A 15,516-nucleotide genomic window follows, 5' to 3' on the forward strand; every position below is an offset into this window, starting at 1 on the left:
TTTTGAGAGTTTGGAAGTTGGTGGTAGGTAGGTTACTTTTGTAAATACATCTTCATTTTTACAAGAGATATGAAAATAACAAATGATAATATAAAAGGATTAATTTTTAATGTTTGAATTGTTAAGTGGTTATACAAGATTTTATTTTATATATAGCAGATTTGAAAATAATATATACGAGTTTTGAAAAGATTATTTTGTTCTATTCAAATGGTTAGTGGCCATATAAGACCATTTCATTTGAAGGAGTTGGTCATTATTTATGTTTTGGAAGAAAAATACTAGGTTAAAAAGAACCGATCGCGTAATGAGATTTTTTTGCATGAATTTATTGTATACTCAGATTAAAGTTATGCTTTGATATTCACTATATTTAATGTCATTATGATGAGTTTTTACATATAAATTTATAGTACGTGTCAAAAGTAATAAGTTGAGATGAATAATATCGAAATGACAGATCCCCTATCCATATCTTCCGTTTCAACTTATGTAACTTTATTTAAAGTGCGAAGGTCAAATTAACAAATTTTAGGTATGAATTTGAACATAAAGTGTTTTACAAAGTATTTGAAAATTAACGTGGGTTAAAAATAAAATCTTTAACTTTCTAAGTAGTAACAATGACATATAAACTGAAACAAAAGGAAATGTAGATTTAGGATTATGTTAATTCCGCACTTGATATTATTTATATTAAATAGATATAAACACCTAATATAAATAAATTTTTTTCGCACTATATACTTTTTTTTTTATGTTTGATAAATATCTTATGAACCTTATCCACTCATCAAAGAAGTTGTTGAGAGGTCTCTTTCAAGGGAAACAATCGAGTGGTTGTGTGAACTCCCTCAAAAAATATGTACTCTAAAGATGGGTGGATTTCATTAAAACTTGTCATGCATTGTCTCTCTTTTTTTTTTAAATAATTTAATCGACACAGAGAATAATAATGTAATCTCATAGATGAAGTCTAAAGGGAATTAAGTGTGCACAAATTTTACTTATATTATTTTTTGGCCAAATACATAAACAAATCTCTAAACTTATTGGATTTTTTCCCTCGGGTACTTTAACTATGTCATTTTTCTATTGAATCATTGAACCACCCGTAATTTGTTCCTTTAAAACACTGTTGGTTGATTTTGATCGGCTTTTCTATTGTAAATGCCTTTAATTGTGTTCGAATTGTAATAATTCTGATTGAAGGAATGAAGACAAATCGTGTTAGTCTCATTTGTTTTCTAATGTGTTCAAATGACTTAAGTAAAACACAATTATTCTCGAACATTTTCACTATCAATTGGACTAATGAGTTGTGGAACAACATATGTATCCTCTATCAATACCCCTCATAAATTTGGTTCCACATTAGACAACGGTGTTTGTTTAAAGGAAACAAATTACGGGGATTCAATGATTCAATAGGAAAATGACGTAGTTAAAGTACCTGAGGGAAAAAAACCCAACAAATTTAAGAATCTGTTTATGTATTTGACTTTATATTTTATAGGGAGATAGATAAGTTGTTTTGCAAAAACACTTTGGGCTCAAAATAACGCATATCAAAGTAATTGAAAAAGAAAAAATATAAAAATAAAGAGGACATGATAAAATAAAGTTAAAGGATAAAAATACACACTTAATTTTCCTAGTATCTTGAGTTTTATATCTGAACTAGTCTCTGGAAACATGTGTTGCACATTACGTTTGTCCAATATAAACATATATAATTTTTAAAATAATATTAATGAACATGTAAATAATGACTAATTAAAAATTTAAAAGTGAAGTACAATTATTTGTAGCTATATATAATAATTTGAATTGATTTGATCTTTTTCTTGTGTGGTTTTAATGACATATGTTTCTTCGTCTTTTGATATTTCAACAACAAATAGTTGGAGTATTGAACATGTGCAACATGATCAGTGATGTTTGCAAATGCTTCAAGTCTTAAAGTTTGTATCTTGTCTTAAGAAATTGCAGCATTCTCCATTTATAAAGTCTCATACTCTAGTATATTATTGTCAATTTCATGGCTCAACACGTGTAAAAATGAAATAAAATCTTGTGATAGAGATAGTTAATTAATAATTAGTGATATCATTAAATTTAATCAATATTACATGTATATAAATATAGTTGTATATGCATGCATCCTTTATTTGATTCAAGATTAATATATACACTAGTTTTTGACACGTGCATTGCACGTGATTACTATTTTCAAAAATATATGTTATAATAATAATAAGCTTAGCTGATTAGTGAAGTGGGGGTGAGGGAGTGTGGTACATGTGGAGTAGGGTAGTGGAGAATAAGGGGGTAATGGGATAGTTTTAGGTTTTAATTTTTATTTTTAATAATATCATATAATATTATTTAATTATTTTTAAATTAACATTGAGTAGCTAATAATAAATTATAAATAAAATACATTTTTTTGTTATTTTCAAATCTTTTAAAATAAATTTACTAATATAAGATAAAAGCAAAAAAAAATATTTAATTTAAAATTTTGAAAATGTTTAAGCTCTAAAAAAATGGTGTAAAATTTTAGTTCGATCAAAAATTACGTGTCTGTACCTAGAGTCGATTGATTTCTTCCAAACTTCCTTAGATTCGTAAACCCAACATAAGTAAACGAAAATCTACTCATATTTTCTCAAGAAGAACCCTCAAACTCAAAAACCTAACCTCAAGAACTCATTAAACTCCATTAATAAGAATGAAGAACAAAACTTCAAGAAGCCTCAATCAAGAACTCAACATACGAAGTCTCATGGATAAATTCGAAATTTGAAACTGATGATTGAATAAATTAACAACAACAAAGCCATAATATCTACGTAGCCCATATGAACGCTTTCGGATTATGGACATCTACATTGGCCATGAAGTAGGCTAAGGAGTCGAGCCAAGCAGACCGCATCTATGTCAGCCATGCACGCGACGTGTGTTAAATGAGGCGCTGAAGTAGGTTATTGAGGCAAAGGGTCATGAAATGAGACAACAACCATTTAAGATGTTGCATGACATGCCTTTATAGTGACAAAGATGTTTGACAAGGACTTGAGGTGCTCCCAAGGACTTAAGCCTATCGGCGAAGTCCGCGTGCAGTGAGGTTTGTGGCTGCAAGACATTTGGGAGCTAGATATAGAATCTGGGACTTCCCAGTAATGGATTTGTTCCTAGAATGTCCTTGTATATTCTTACAAATTTGGGGCCAAACGGAGTTCATTTGGATACGTCTTTGACTTTGCCAAGGCTGATGGCATTTTGGTAAATATGTAAAAAGTACGAAAGCAATAACCTGCTCTACGAGTATAAGAATGGGCTGAAACTTCATGGAGGTGTGAAGGAAGTCAAGAAGAGTAAGTACAACAAAACATAATCCAACTTGGAGGTCGGATGATCCGTCTATGACCTATTATGATTATCTAGCAAAATGATGTCTACACCTATCACATGGGTTTTATTTTAAGCATATCCGGGCAGATTTGCCCCAGGTGGGTTGCCTTGTACCCGTACGAGTTAAGGAAGCTCTATGGGCAGTGTGCAACTCGGAAGTTGACGTTGGGCGTTCGGACGACTGTGGGAGTTTGACATATCGAGCGTTGGGCCCTCCGGTCCGTTCTCCTTGTAAGAAAATACCTCCTAGACGAATGAGCAATCAAGGGACTCACTCAAGAGGCTCGTCAGCTAACTTGTGAACTTGGCAAAGGTTCAACCAAGCGAGCAAGGTCCGTAGGACTAGATATGCACTCGTAGGGCGACGCTGCGCTGTGAAGCTTGTATGCATGATGAGTGGGCTGTATTGGGCTATGCCCTAAGACAAATATTGACACGGTAAGAAAGACATACATGACTAAGGCCAAGGATATAACGTTGCCCTATTCAAGCGAAGCGACAAGCCAAATGCAGACGCACGAGGCGACTAACAAGCTTGAGAGTAGGACTGTGCACGCGGAAGCAATACTCAGGTTCCGACATGGCATATGTATGTCCATTGTCAAACCCCAGGGAGCACATGGAAGTAAGATGACAAGTACGGGTGTGCCATATGAGTAGAATACATGTCAAGGCGATAGTCATACATCAGATGGTCGGCACAGTGAGGGGTGTTAGGATCGAATTCACGCACACACACTTGATGAATGAAGAACACAAGAACTTTCAAGAGAAAGAGATGAGAGATCTAGAGAGAGAAAGAGAAAACCCAATATTTCGTGGTAACACCCCGTGAGTAAACTTCCACGGCGGTGAGGTATATTTATATTAATAAATCAGAGTATTTTTTGTTATAGAGAATAAATAGTAAAGCCTAAAATTTAGTCAGTTATATATATTAATCAGGCTCCACAACCTAACAAGGGGAACTATGGGGTGAACCTCGCCACATGTACAAGGATCATACTAAGGTAATTGGTAGAAGTTGAAAGGTTGGCCCTAAGCTATGAGGAGCTTTGGGCGCCGCACGGGTACATTGTGTGCCGCTGACGCAGTGAAAATTAGCCCGTGACACCATACCACTAGAGCAGTCTGGTTAAGATAAAAACAGTCTAGAGAAGGATAAAATACAAGTTCTACAACCTACATTCACAACAAACCTATAATGTCTTTGCAATCATACAAGCTTTTCTAAACTCAATTCCTCCAACTGCAGTACAAATAACAATGCACTAACAAAAAATTGATACTCTAAAAGTGTCAAATCACAAATCAAATAAAATATAAAAAACATGAATTTATTTTTTTTCAAAAATTTACTTCTTCGATGTAAGTACATAACAGTCTGAAACAGTAGCAAATAAAATAGCAATAACAAATTAGCTTTTGAACACATACAAATTAAAGAGATGGTAGATCATTCAGTGAATTCAAACAATCAACATATATTACAATTTATAAAGATTTACAGTAACAAAGTATCTGTTAACTAATGGAAACATATATTATACAAGGACCGAAGTGCTATATGAGCTTAAACAATAACTGCAAGTTACTGAAACTCACAAAACACATACTACTACTACATTTTGGTTTTACAAATAACACACAAGTTATGTGCATCACCATTGCGTGAGAAAATGATTTTGTAAAGTAAAAGAGAAGATACTTACCAACTCCCCCTTCAGCCAAGGGGCCAAATGGACTTCAAGTGGAGGAACTCTTGACAGTCTTCCTACCAGCCACAATTCTACAAAACTCATGTTTGTCTACGATGACTTGTTTCCACTAATCTCTATGAGTATTTAACATGATTTTATCATAACCTTTGGGTTCTCCCATGTTAGTCAATAGAATATACTCATCAAGAGAATAATGTGTTGAGCTTCGCTTCTCTCTAGTGGATCTTCTACAAGAGGTTTCTGGAGCATCCGAAGTGGTCATCTTACCACAAGTTGGTTGATTATCAACCACAACATCATCAATAGGAACATCTATAGGTTCTACACCTTGATCATTATTTTCATCATTATCTTGAGTTTTTTCATGTGCAAAAGATGTATCAATAATAGGGATTGGATCAACATCAACTAATTTCTCATCAGTCTGAGAATCTGGTTTCTCGGCCTTGTCAATATCTTTAATAGTCTGATCTTCAAAGAACACAACATGACGACTTCTAATGAGCTTCATATCAATTGGATCATAAAAGCAATATCCAAACTCATCTTGACTTTAATCAATGAAGATGCGCTGCTTAATTTTAACATCTAATTTTGACCTCTCATCCTTTGGAACATGCAAACGGGCTTTACACCCAAATACTTTCAAGTGATCATAAGAAACATCTTAGCAAACCAAACTCTATTTGGAACATCACCATCCAAAGCAACAACAGGAGACAAATTGATAACATAAGCAACAGCGTTAAGTGCTTCAGCCCAAAATGAATTAGGAAGTTTAGCCTCTGAAAACACGCATCTAACTCTCTCCACTAAAGTTTTGTTCATCCTCTCAGCCAGTCCATTTAATTGAGGAGTCTTCTGATGACGAATCCCTTGGGATTTGCAGTAGTTATCAAAGGGACCAATATACTCACCACCAATATCAGTATGAATATAATTTAATTTCTTTCCCGTTTGTCTCTCAGATAAGGCTTGAAATTCTTTAAACGCATCAAGCACTTGATCTTTGGATTTTAAAGGATATTACCCAAATCTTGCGAGAATGATTATCAATTAAAGTTGCAAAGTAAAGTGCACCACCTTTGGATTTACTTTAAAAGGACCATTACAAATCAGAGTGTACTAGCTCCAGTATCTCAGACTTTCTTGAAGGAGAATAACTGTAAAAAGAAACTCTTTTCTGTTTTCCAGCTAAGCAATGAACACATCTTTTCACCTTTGCTTGTTTCACATCAGCAAGCAAATTCTTCTTACCCAAACAAGTGATCCCCCCCTCGCTCATATGACTAAGCCTTTTAAGCCATAATTCTGATAAGTCTCATTTCCACCAAATTTACAGAGTCACCAAGAATCGATCCTTGTATCACATATAAATTTGAATGTTTTATTCCTCGAGCTACAATCAATGAGCCTTTGTTGAGCTTCCATTGAACAAGTCATTATGATAGCAATCATCATCTAGTTGTCCTACAAAGATCAAATTCACGGAAATTTCTGGAGCATGCTTGACATTGAAGGACTAACGTTGAACCAGTATTAGTTTTTAAACAAACAGTGCCAACACCAAACACCTTAACCTCACGAGCATTACCTATCTTTAACACCTCAGAATGAAGTATAAGATGAAAAGAAGTCTTTTCTTGGTGTGAAATGTAATGTGGCTCCAAAATCTACTATCCAACTTGTATCTTGAGATACAAAATTGATGATGTCTTTATCATAAGCGAAGAGAAGATCATCTCGGACAACAACAACAACATTGTTTCCATTATTTTCTTCCTTCTTCCCTTCTTTAATATCTTGCTTCAATTGTTTGCAAGATCTTCTAATATGTCCTTTCTTTTCACAATGACGACCTATAATATTTGGATTCTTGAATCTCGACTTGCTTCTGCTTTTACCTTTACTCCTCAGATCTCTTGTCTTATCTCTCCCTAGATCTTTTGTATATAGAACATCTAAATGTGAGGATGTGCTTTGAGATTTTCATCTAAAAAATTTTCATTCAACACATCACTTTTTGCATATTCCATAGTCACCTTTCCACCAGTGGCAGAATTTGTTAAAGAAACATGAAGAGTTTTTCAAGAATCCGGTAGAGTATTAAGAAGCCAAAGTCCTTGTATTTCATCATCAAAATTAACACCCATTCCTGATAGATGATCAATAATATCCTGAAAGTCATTTATGTGATTAAGAATGGGACTGACCTCCTTGTATTTAAAGGTCATCAATTGCTTTAGCAAGAACATTTGGTTATTGCCAGTTTTTGAAGCATACAACGTCTCCAACTTTTACCACAATGTTCTAGCATGTGTCTCATTCACAATATGGTTGCGAATATTATCTTCAACTCATTGTCTTATATATCCACATATTTGTTGTTGCTCGAATTTCCAATTTTCATCGGTCACAGTCTCAGGTTTATGAGCAACAAAATAGACAAAAAAAAAATTAACGTGGTTTGATCAATCGACCTACGTCTACAAACGAAATGAATAATACACTATAAATATAAATATGAGAATACAAAATATAATGAGAAACAACCTCAACCAATACACTCAGAATACATGAGTGGTTCACACAAGTGATAACGTATCAAGCTTGTGTCCCATAAATTCTCTCCCCAACTAAAACTCTCAAAGCTCTTAAGACTATATTGGGAACATTAATTAAATTAGAAGGAACAAACCTATATATATATATTCATAGAGTACCAAAACCTTTCTTACAAGAGAAGGACTACTCAAAATATTAAAACATTTTCCTAAAAAGAAAACTTATTTATAATAAGAAATCAGGACAAATAATCCCCAATACTAATCTCAGCCGCGGGGTTAATATCTCATATATTTGGAAGGGGAGAATTTAGATTATATATATTTATTCTCTAATATCAGTAACTAGTGTGGTGATATAGTGAAATTTCTTTCTTCTAAAATTTGAACCCTTGAAACGAAAATTTTTAATGTAAAGTATTTATAACCAACACAAAATTGTCTTATTTGGACGAGTGAATTCCAAATAATAAAGGTTAAGCCAAGTGGCAACTACCCATTATAAAGTCACACAATTTTAAGATGATATTGTAAAGCATTTTTTGAGGAGTCCGGAGCTAAAAGGGCAAAAAGTTTGTCGAAAATTTTAAAAGGATACATCAATTATTTTATAACTAAAAGGGTAAAATCGCTCCCGATGAAGCGATTTCATCTGACACGTTCCAAAAAACTTTTTTTCTTTTTTCTAATCAAATCTGATGAACTTTTTTTTTCTTACATCGCTGCAGGGGCAGTGTTTTGGACAATATACACAATATTTGATGCATGAGGAAATTGAATTATAATAATAATAATAATAATAATAATAATAATAATAATAATAATAATAATAATATTGAATTAAAAAAAAGAACTTTAAAAGGAAAGATTAGACACATAAAAAGATTCCTGTTTTTATTTTTTAATTTTATCAAAATCCTTGGAAGTAAAGCCATTTACTGTAATAACAAAACCTTTTAAAAAAATTCTTAAGCAATATCGCTGCTGTAGCAGCGATTTAGCTTTAACACAATTTTTTATATATAAATACGTTGCTAAAGCAGCGATTTCTAAGAAAAAAAAAGTATGTTAATTTTTGTCAGAATAAAATCGTCCTGACAGAGCAATTTCGTCATTTTAGTTAAATATATTTTTTTATGTGCCGTTTTAGTTTTTTTTAAAAAAAATAATTGCCCTTTTGACTCCGGACTCATTCTTTTGAGTATCTGCCTTGACCTTGCTTTGTACCTTAGGTCTTAGGCTCATAATAAGATAAATGTAAAATATTGTAAAGTGAATTTTTTGCTTTAATGATTCTTTACTTTTTGCAAAAAAAAAAAAATATTATTGTTTCCTTTCAACTTCCCTTTTTATAATGGAAGACTCTTAAAAGCAATTTGAGTCTATTTAAATGTTATTTTTCACAACATATGTAGAAAGTAGTCTCAGATAAGGTTGTTGGGAATTATTTTTTTTTTTTAATGTTACTTTTATTGAGGGTCCTTTATGCTTATGTGTTGTTTCTTTTAAATGTGTATATTTTCATAGTAAAGATGAAAGCTTTAGTAATTTTTTGTTGTAATAGTATTAAATTCAATGAATCTTTTTTTCTGTTCACGTAGACAACACATATATTGCATCATTATAAATAGTAACTTGTCCAACTAAAAACTTATATATATCTTTTTTTAAAAAATTATTAAATAGTCCAGGGTAATAGATTTTGCCCAAAGTTTGGAATTGTTAAAACAATTTCAATTAAAGTTTGGATATATTCTTTTCCAATTTTCAAATATGCAAATTAAATCTAATATATTTTCGTAGGATTTAATATTTATTACTCTAAAAAGTTTACTTATTGAAATTGGTTTCGTAGAAGGGGAAAAAAACAAAGTACCTAAATTGATAATCAGGAATTAAAAATCACGAGCAACACACATGGTACAAAACTAGTGTTAGAAAAGAATAACACTACAATATAGATATCATTAAATTTGATATCTATATTAAATACATCTTGTTTTAGCTCAATGAGAAACCTTCTTGGCTTGATTATGGGCAGAAGTTCCACTCTTGTCTTTTTTCTTATAATTTTCTACTACATGCCAATGCTAATAATATTAGCACTGATGAATCTGCTCTTCTTGCACTTAAATCACACATTTCTAACAATATCATAGCAACAAACTGGTCTTCTTCCGTCCCCGTTTGCAGCTGGATTGGAATCACTTGCAGCTCCCGTCACCATCGAGTCACTGCTTTAGACATTTCAAGCATGCAACTTCATGGTACCATTCCTCCACACCTCGGAAACCTTTCATTTCTTTCTTCCCTTGACGTCAGTAACAACACTTTTTATGGAGATTTGCCACAAGAATTGGCTCGTCTGCAGAGGTTGAAATCGATTAATGTCACAAGCAATAACTTCACCGGAGCCATTCCATCATTTTTAAGTTTGTTACCAAACCTACGCTTTGTGCACCTATCAAGCAACCAATTTTCAGGGGAAATTCCATCCTCCCTTTCCAATATAACAAAGCTGCAAATGTTGAGAATAAAGAGAAATTTTTTTCAAGGAGAGATCCCTCGGGAACTCGGTCATCTTCGTTACTTGACTGTCCTAGACCTTCAATTTAATCAGCTTACAGGCTCTATACCATCATCAATCTTTAACATTACTACTATGCAAGTAATTGCACTTACTAACAACAATCTTACTGGAAAGCTTCCAAAAACGATATGTGATCATCTTCCAAACTTGGAAGGACTTTACCTCCAACAGAACTCCCTAGATGGAGTTATTCCACCAAACCTGGAGAAATGCAGAAAGCTTCAAATATTGAGATTGTCTGGAAATGAGTTTTCTGGAACTGTACCAAGAGAGCTAGCCAACTTAACAGCTCTTACAGGATTACATCTTATGGATCTGAACTTGAAAGGTAGTATAAAATTTTCTTCCTTTTTCTCTTTTCCGCCAAACTTGTAGTCATGATATATTTCCTGAAAATTGACAGGTGAGATACCAATGGAGCTCGGTAAACTTAAGAAACTTCAAAGATTAATATTATCAGGGAATGAGCTTACTGGCTCATTCCCTGACAGCATTTACAATATGTCAGCACTGCAGACTATAGATTTTGGACTAAACAAGATTTCAGGTACTCTGCCTTCAGATTTAGGTCGTGGAATACCAAACATCGAATTGTTTATTTGTGGAGGAAATAATCTGAGAGGTTTTATCTCTGCTTCAATCTCTAATTCTTCAAGACTCGCAATCATTGACCTCTCAGATAATAGTTTCACAGGTTTAATTCCTAAATCACTTGGTAACTTACAATACCTTGAGCATCTCAACTTGGAGCTCAATAATTTTATCAGTGATCCATCATTGAGTTTCCTGGCATCATTAACAAACTGTAGGAAACTACGCGTACTCGCGTTAGATTATAATCCATTGGATGGTGTTTTGCCTGCATCTGTTGGCAATTTCTCAAACACCTTGCAAGTTTTTGAAGCACCAGCTTGTAAACTGAAGGGTGTCATTCCAAAAGAAATTAGTAATCTTACTGGAGTGATACATATGAGTCTGTCTAACAGTGAGTTGACTGGACATATTCCAAATACTGTCCAAGGCATGTTGAACCTTCAACAACTTTCTTTATTTTACAACAAGTTAGAAGGATCCATACCAGATATTATCTGCAATTTAAAGAATCTAGGTGCAATAGACTTGTCACAAAATCATTTTTCTGGTTCAGTGCCTCCGTGTTTAGGTAACATGACCAGTTTGAGGGAACTTTATCTAGCTAACAACAACCTGGATTCCAGATTACCTTCAAGCTTGGGGAGCCTTCAAGATATCATAGAATTCGATGTTTCATACAATTTATTGAGTGGGGAAATTCCACTGGAGAGCGGAAACTTAAAGGCAGCAACACTCGTTGATCTGTCGAATAATTATTTTTCTGGTAAGATTCCTAGTACTCTAGGTAGTCTAGATAAATTGATTAATCTTTCTCTAGCACATAATAGATTAGAGGGGCCTATTCCAGATACATTTGGCAAAATGTTGTCTTTGGAATACTTGGATTTGTCGTATAACAATCTTAGTGGTGAAATTCCAAATTCATTAGAAGCTCTTGTGTATCTCAAACACATAAATTTCTCATTCAATAAACTCAGTGGAGAAATTCCCACTGGTGGTGCCTTTGCAAATATCACCAGTCAATCTTTCTTGTCCAATGATGCACTCTGTGGTGACTCCCGATTTAACGTAAAACCATGCCTGACAAAATCTACAAAGAAGTCAAGAAGAAAGCAAGTGCTTACAGGTTTATATATTCTATTAGGGATTGGATCACTCTTCACGTTGTCTGTTGGATTTGTGGTGTTAAGATTGAGAAACACAAAAAAGAGTGCAAGTCAAAAAGATGGGTCTCTCGTAAAAGGTCATAAAAGAATTTCGTATTACGAACTTGAACAGGCAACTGAAGGATTCAACGAAGCCAACTTGCTTGGTAATGGGAGTTTCAGCATGGTTTATAAAGGGATACTTAAGGATGGTACTCTTTTTGCAGCAAAGGTATTCCATGTGCAATTGGAGGGTGCATTCAAAAGCTTTGACACAGAATGTGAGGTACTCCGGAACCTTCGCCACAGAAATCTGACCAAAGTCATCACCAGCTGCTCCAATCTTGATTTCAAGGCCCTAGTGTTGGAATACATGCCCAACGGGACACTTGACAAATGGTTATACTCTCACAACTTGTTCTTGAACCTATTGCAGAGATTGGATATAATGATAGATGTTGCATCTGCAATGGACTATCTCCACAATGGCTATTCAACGCCTGTGGTGCATTGTGACTTGAAGCCAAGCAATGTGTTGCTAGATGAAGAAATGGTTGCTCATGTAAGTGATTTTGGCATTGCAAAAATGTTAGGTGCAGGGGAGGCTTTTGTCCAAACAAGGAACCATTGGATATATTGCTCCAGGTATATTTCAATTTTTTAAAGTTTTCTCATATCGCCTTTAAATACTCAAAACAATTCTTTCCCCTATGTGTAAATTGATTTATGGTCATTTTCAACCATGAATGCAGAGTATGGACAAGATGGAATAGTATCCACGAGTTGTGATGTTTATAGTTTTGGCATCGTGATGATGGAGACGTTCACACGAACAAGACCAAGTGATGATATATTTACTGGAGACTTGAGCATACAAAGCTGGATTAGTGATTTCTTTCCGGGTGAACTTCACAAGGTGGTGGATTCTAATTTGTTACAGCCAGGAGACGAACAAATCTCTGCAAAGAAGCAATGTTTGTTATCTATCATGGAATTAGCTTTGAAGTGCACTTTAGTGAGACCTGATGAAAGAATTAGCATGAAAGATGCTCTTTCAACACTCAAAAAGATGAGGCTACAGCTTGTTAGTAGTCGGCACTAGGTGGAATCATTACCAATCTTCTCTTGTATGTTATTTAGTTACCAGTCTGCTCTTTTATGTAATTTAGTTTCGCACTAGGTGTATTTTATGTTGGTTGTTGGAAGTAACTCAGTTCTTGATATATGGAGGTTTAAAATGATAAGTTAACTTGATTATGTCAAGATGCATGCTAATTGTTACTGTTTTTTAAATATACTAGTTTCGAAAACGTGCGTTGCACGTTTGTCCCATATAATTATTATAAAGTTGAATTATTATATAATGTTGAAATTAGAAATATTAATTTTACTAATTTATATTTCATTAATTAAATAAAATTCATAATAATCGAATAGTACATTGACCATCAAGCAAGAAATATGAAAAAATAATTATATTACTATAGCATCTAATAATATGAATATATCTATATGACTTATCCTTAATAAACTCTCATTATGCTCCATATTAGTAAGTATACAAATATGTAACTACTTAAGGAAACTATATTAGTAAGGAAAGATAAAAGTAAATAAATATTATAAAAGTAAATTTAAAAACGAATCTAAATGTCATAAATTAGTAATTTCAGCACTAATAAAAATAGACTTATTAATACAACATTCATATCCTTCTTAAGACTTTTATTATAACAATATATATAGTAAAAAGAAATACACAAGGAGTAGAGTTTTTTTTTCTCCCGTAACAAAAAAAACAATCTAAAATGTTAAAGATAAAATTTATGATACAAAATATCATTCTGATGAGGATCAACAAATATTAATATTTCAAAACAAAAAAAAGGTACCTGAAAATTGTCTGATGATTCACATCAACACGAGGCAAGTGGTAAAGAAAAATTATTTTTTCATGATACATATATATAGCTAAAGATTCATTGGATAAGATGAAAAGGTGAAGAGTTGTTTAAGTTAATTTTCAGAAGTTAAGTGATCTTAGACATGGGGTAGAGGGAAAGGTGATTGTTTTTACTAATAATTCAATACATTTATTTATACTAACTAAAGAGAGAGGATAACAAATTTAATCATTTAATCACATTAATTATAGAAAAAGAATAGATAATTTTTATTTAAAAAAAAAAGTAATTCCTAACAATTTCCTATGAAATAATTTCTAACAATCTTCTATAAAATATTTTTGTCTTTCAAAGTTTGACTTTACAACTTCTTATTTTTAGTATTTAGTATAATATAATATAATTATTACTTAGTATGTAAATAATTAGAATTTAAGGCATTGTGTCTAGATGCATGTATTTAAATATGATTATTTAATATTAAATTAATTATATATTAATATTTTATTTAATTTAAAAATAAAATAAGGATAAAATGGTAATTCAACTTTTAAGTTAGGAGCTTCCTACTTATAATAATATATGATATATATAAATTAGTAAAATAAATTAAAGACAAGCTAACTTAATCCTCTTAAGATACGATGCTAATTGTTACTGTTTTCTTAATGAAATTAAATAAGCAAAGACGAAAAATATAAAAAATAAAATAACAAAAAGGGAGAATCGAAAAATAGCGTCGAAATGAATTTAAAGAAACGTGGAATTATAGGAGAGAATTAATTAATGAAAAAATTAATAGAGATAACTATTACATATATACTTTTTACTTAACTATAATACATATATTGAACCCTAAACTTGACTTCAAATTTTAACTTTGACCTCCAACTTTTATAATGCACAAATAAGCACTTAAACTATCCTACCTTTTAATAAATAAACACTCGAGTCCAACCTGGCAAAAATCGTGAAATGCACGTATTAAACGCGCGTGAGGAGTAATTTTCATGGCCCACAACGAAAAAAAAAAGGTGAAATGACAATTCTACTCCCTGAATTCCGGCCAATCTCCGGCAACCCAAAATCCTCATTCATTTTACCCAGCCATTCTCTTTCTTCCTCCACACCGGAGCATAAACCATGAAGTGAACAAGCTTTCAGCTCGCAAAACCCACCAAAATACCCGACCCCATACCCAGCAGATCCGCTGTCTCCGGCGAGAACCATTACGAAATAACACTGCTGCAACCTGCAGCTCAAACCGGACATAAAAACAGCAACCAAATGACCCCCAAAACCCTATTAAAACAGACCCAACAACCACAAAAAACCTAAATCAAGATGCCAACCATCAACAAACCTCTAAGCTCCATCAAACAATGAGCTCCAAGCTCTAAAAACCAGTAGGAGTAATTAGTTTTGATTCTTGTATGTAAATTAAAATTAAAATTAATTTTGATTTCTTCAATATAAATTAAAATTAATTTTGATTTATTTTTAGATCTAAAATCGACGTGTAAAGTATTTAACTAGTTGGCAGTCATTGAGTGGCTCATTTATACACATTGAAGCGATTGA

The 15,516-nt window shown here is 32.8% G+C and overlaps 1 pseudogene; it reads left to right on the forward strand.

The window, feature by feature from the left end:
* Positions 1-9,663: 9,663 nt before the first annotated feature.
* LOC107022701 lies at positions 9,664-13,280 on the forward strand (annotated as a pseudogene).
* The last annotated feature ends 2,236 nt before the right edge of the window (positions 13,281-15,516 follow it).

Source organism: Solanum pennellii, chromosome 6, assembly GCF_001406875.1.
Source record: "Solanum pennellii chromosome 6, SPENNV200".
Taxonomy (NCBI): domain Eukaryota; kingdom Viridiplantae; phylum Streptophyta; class Magnoliopsida; order Solanales; family Solanaceae; genus Solanum; species Solanum pennellii.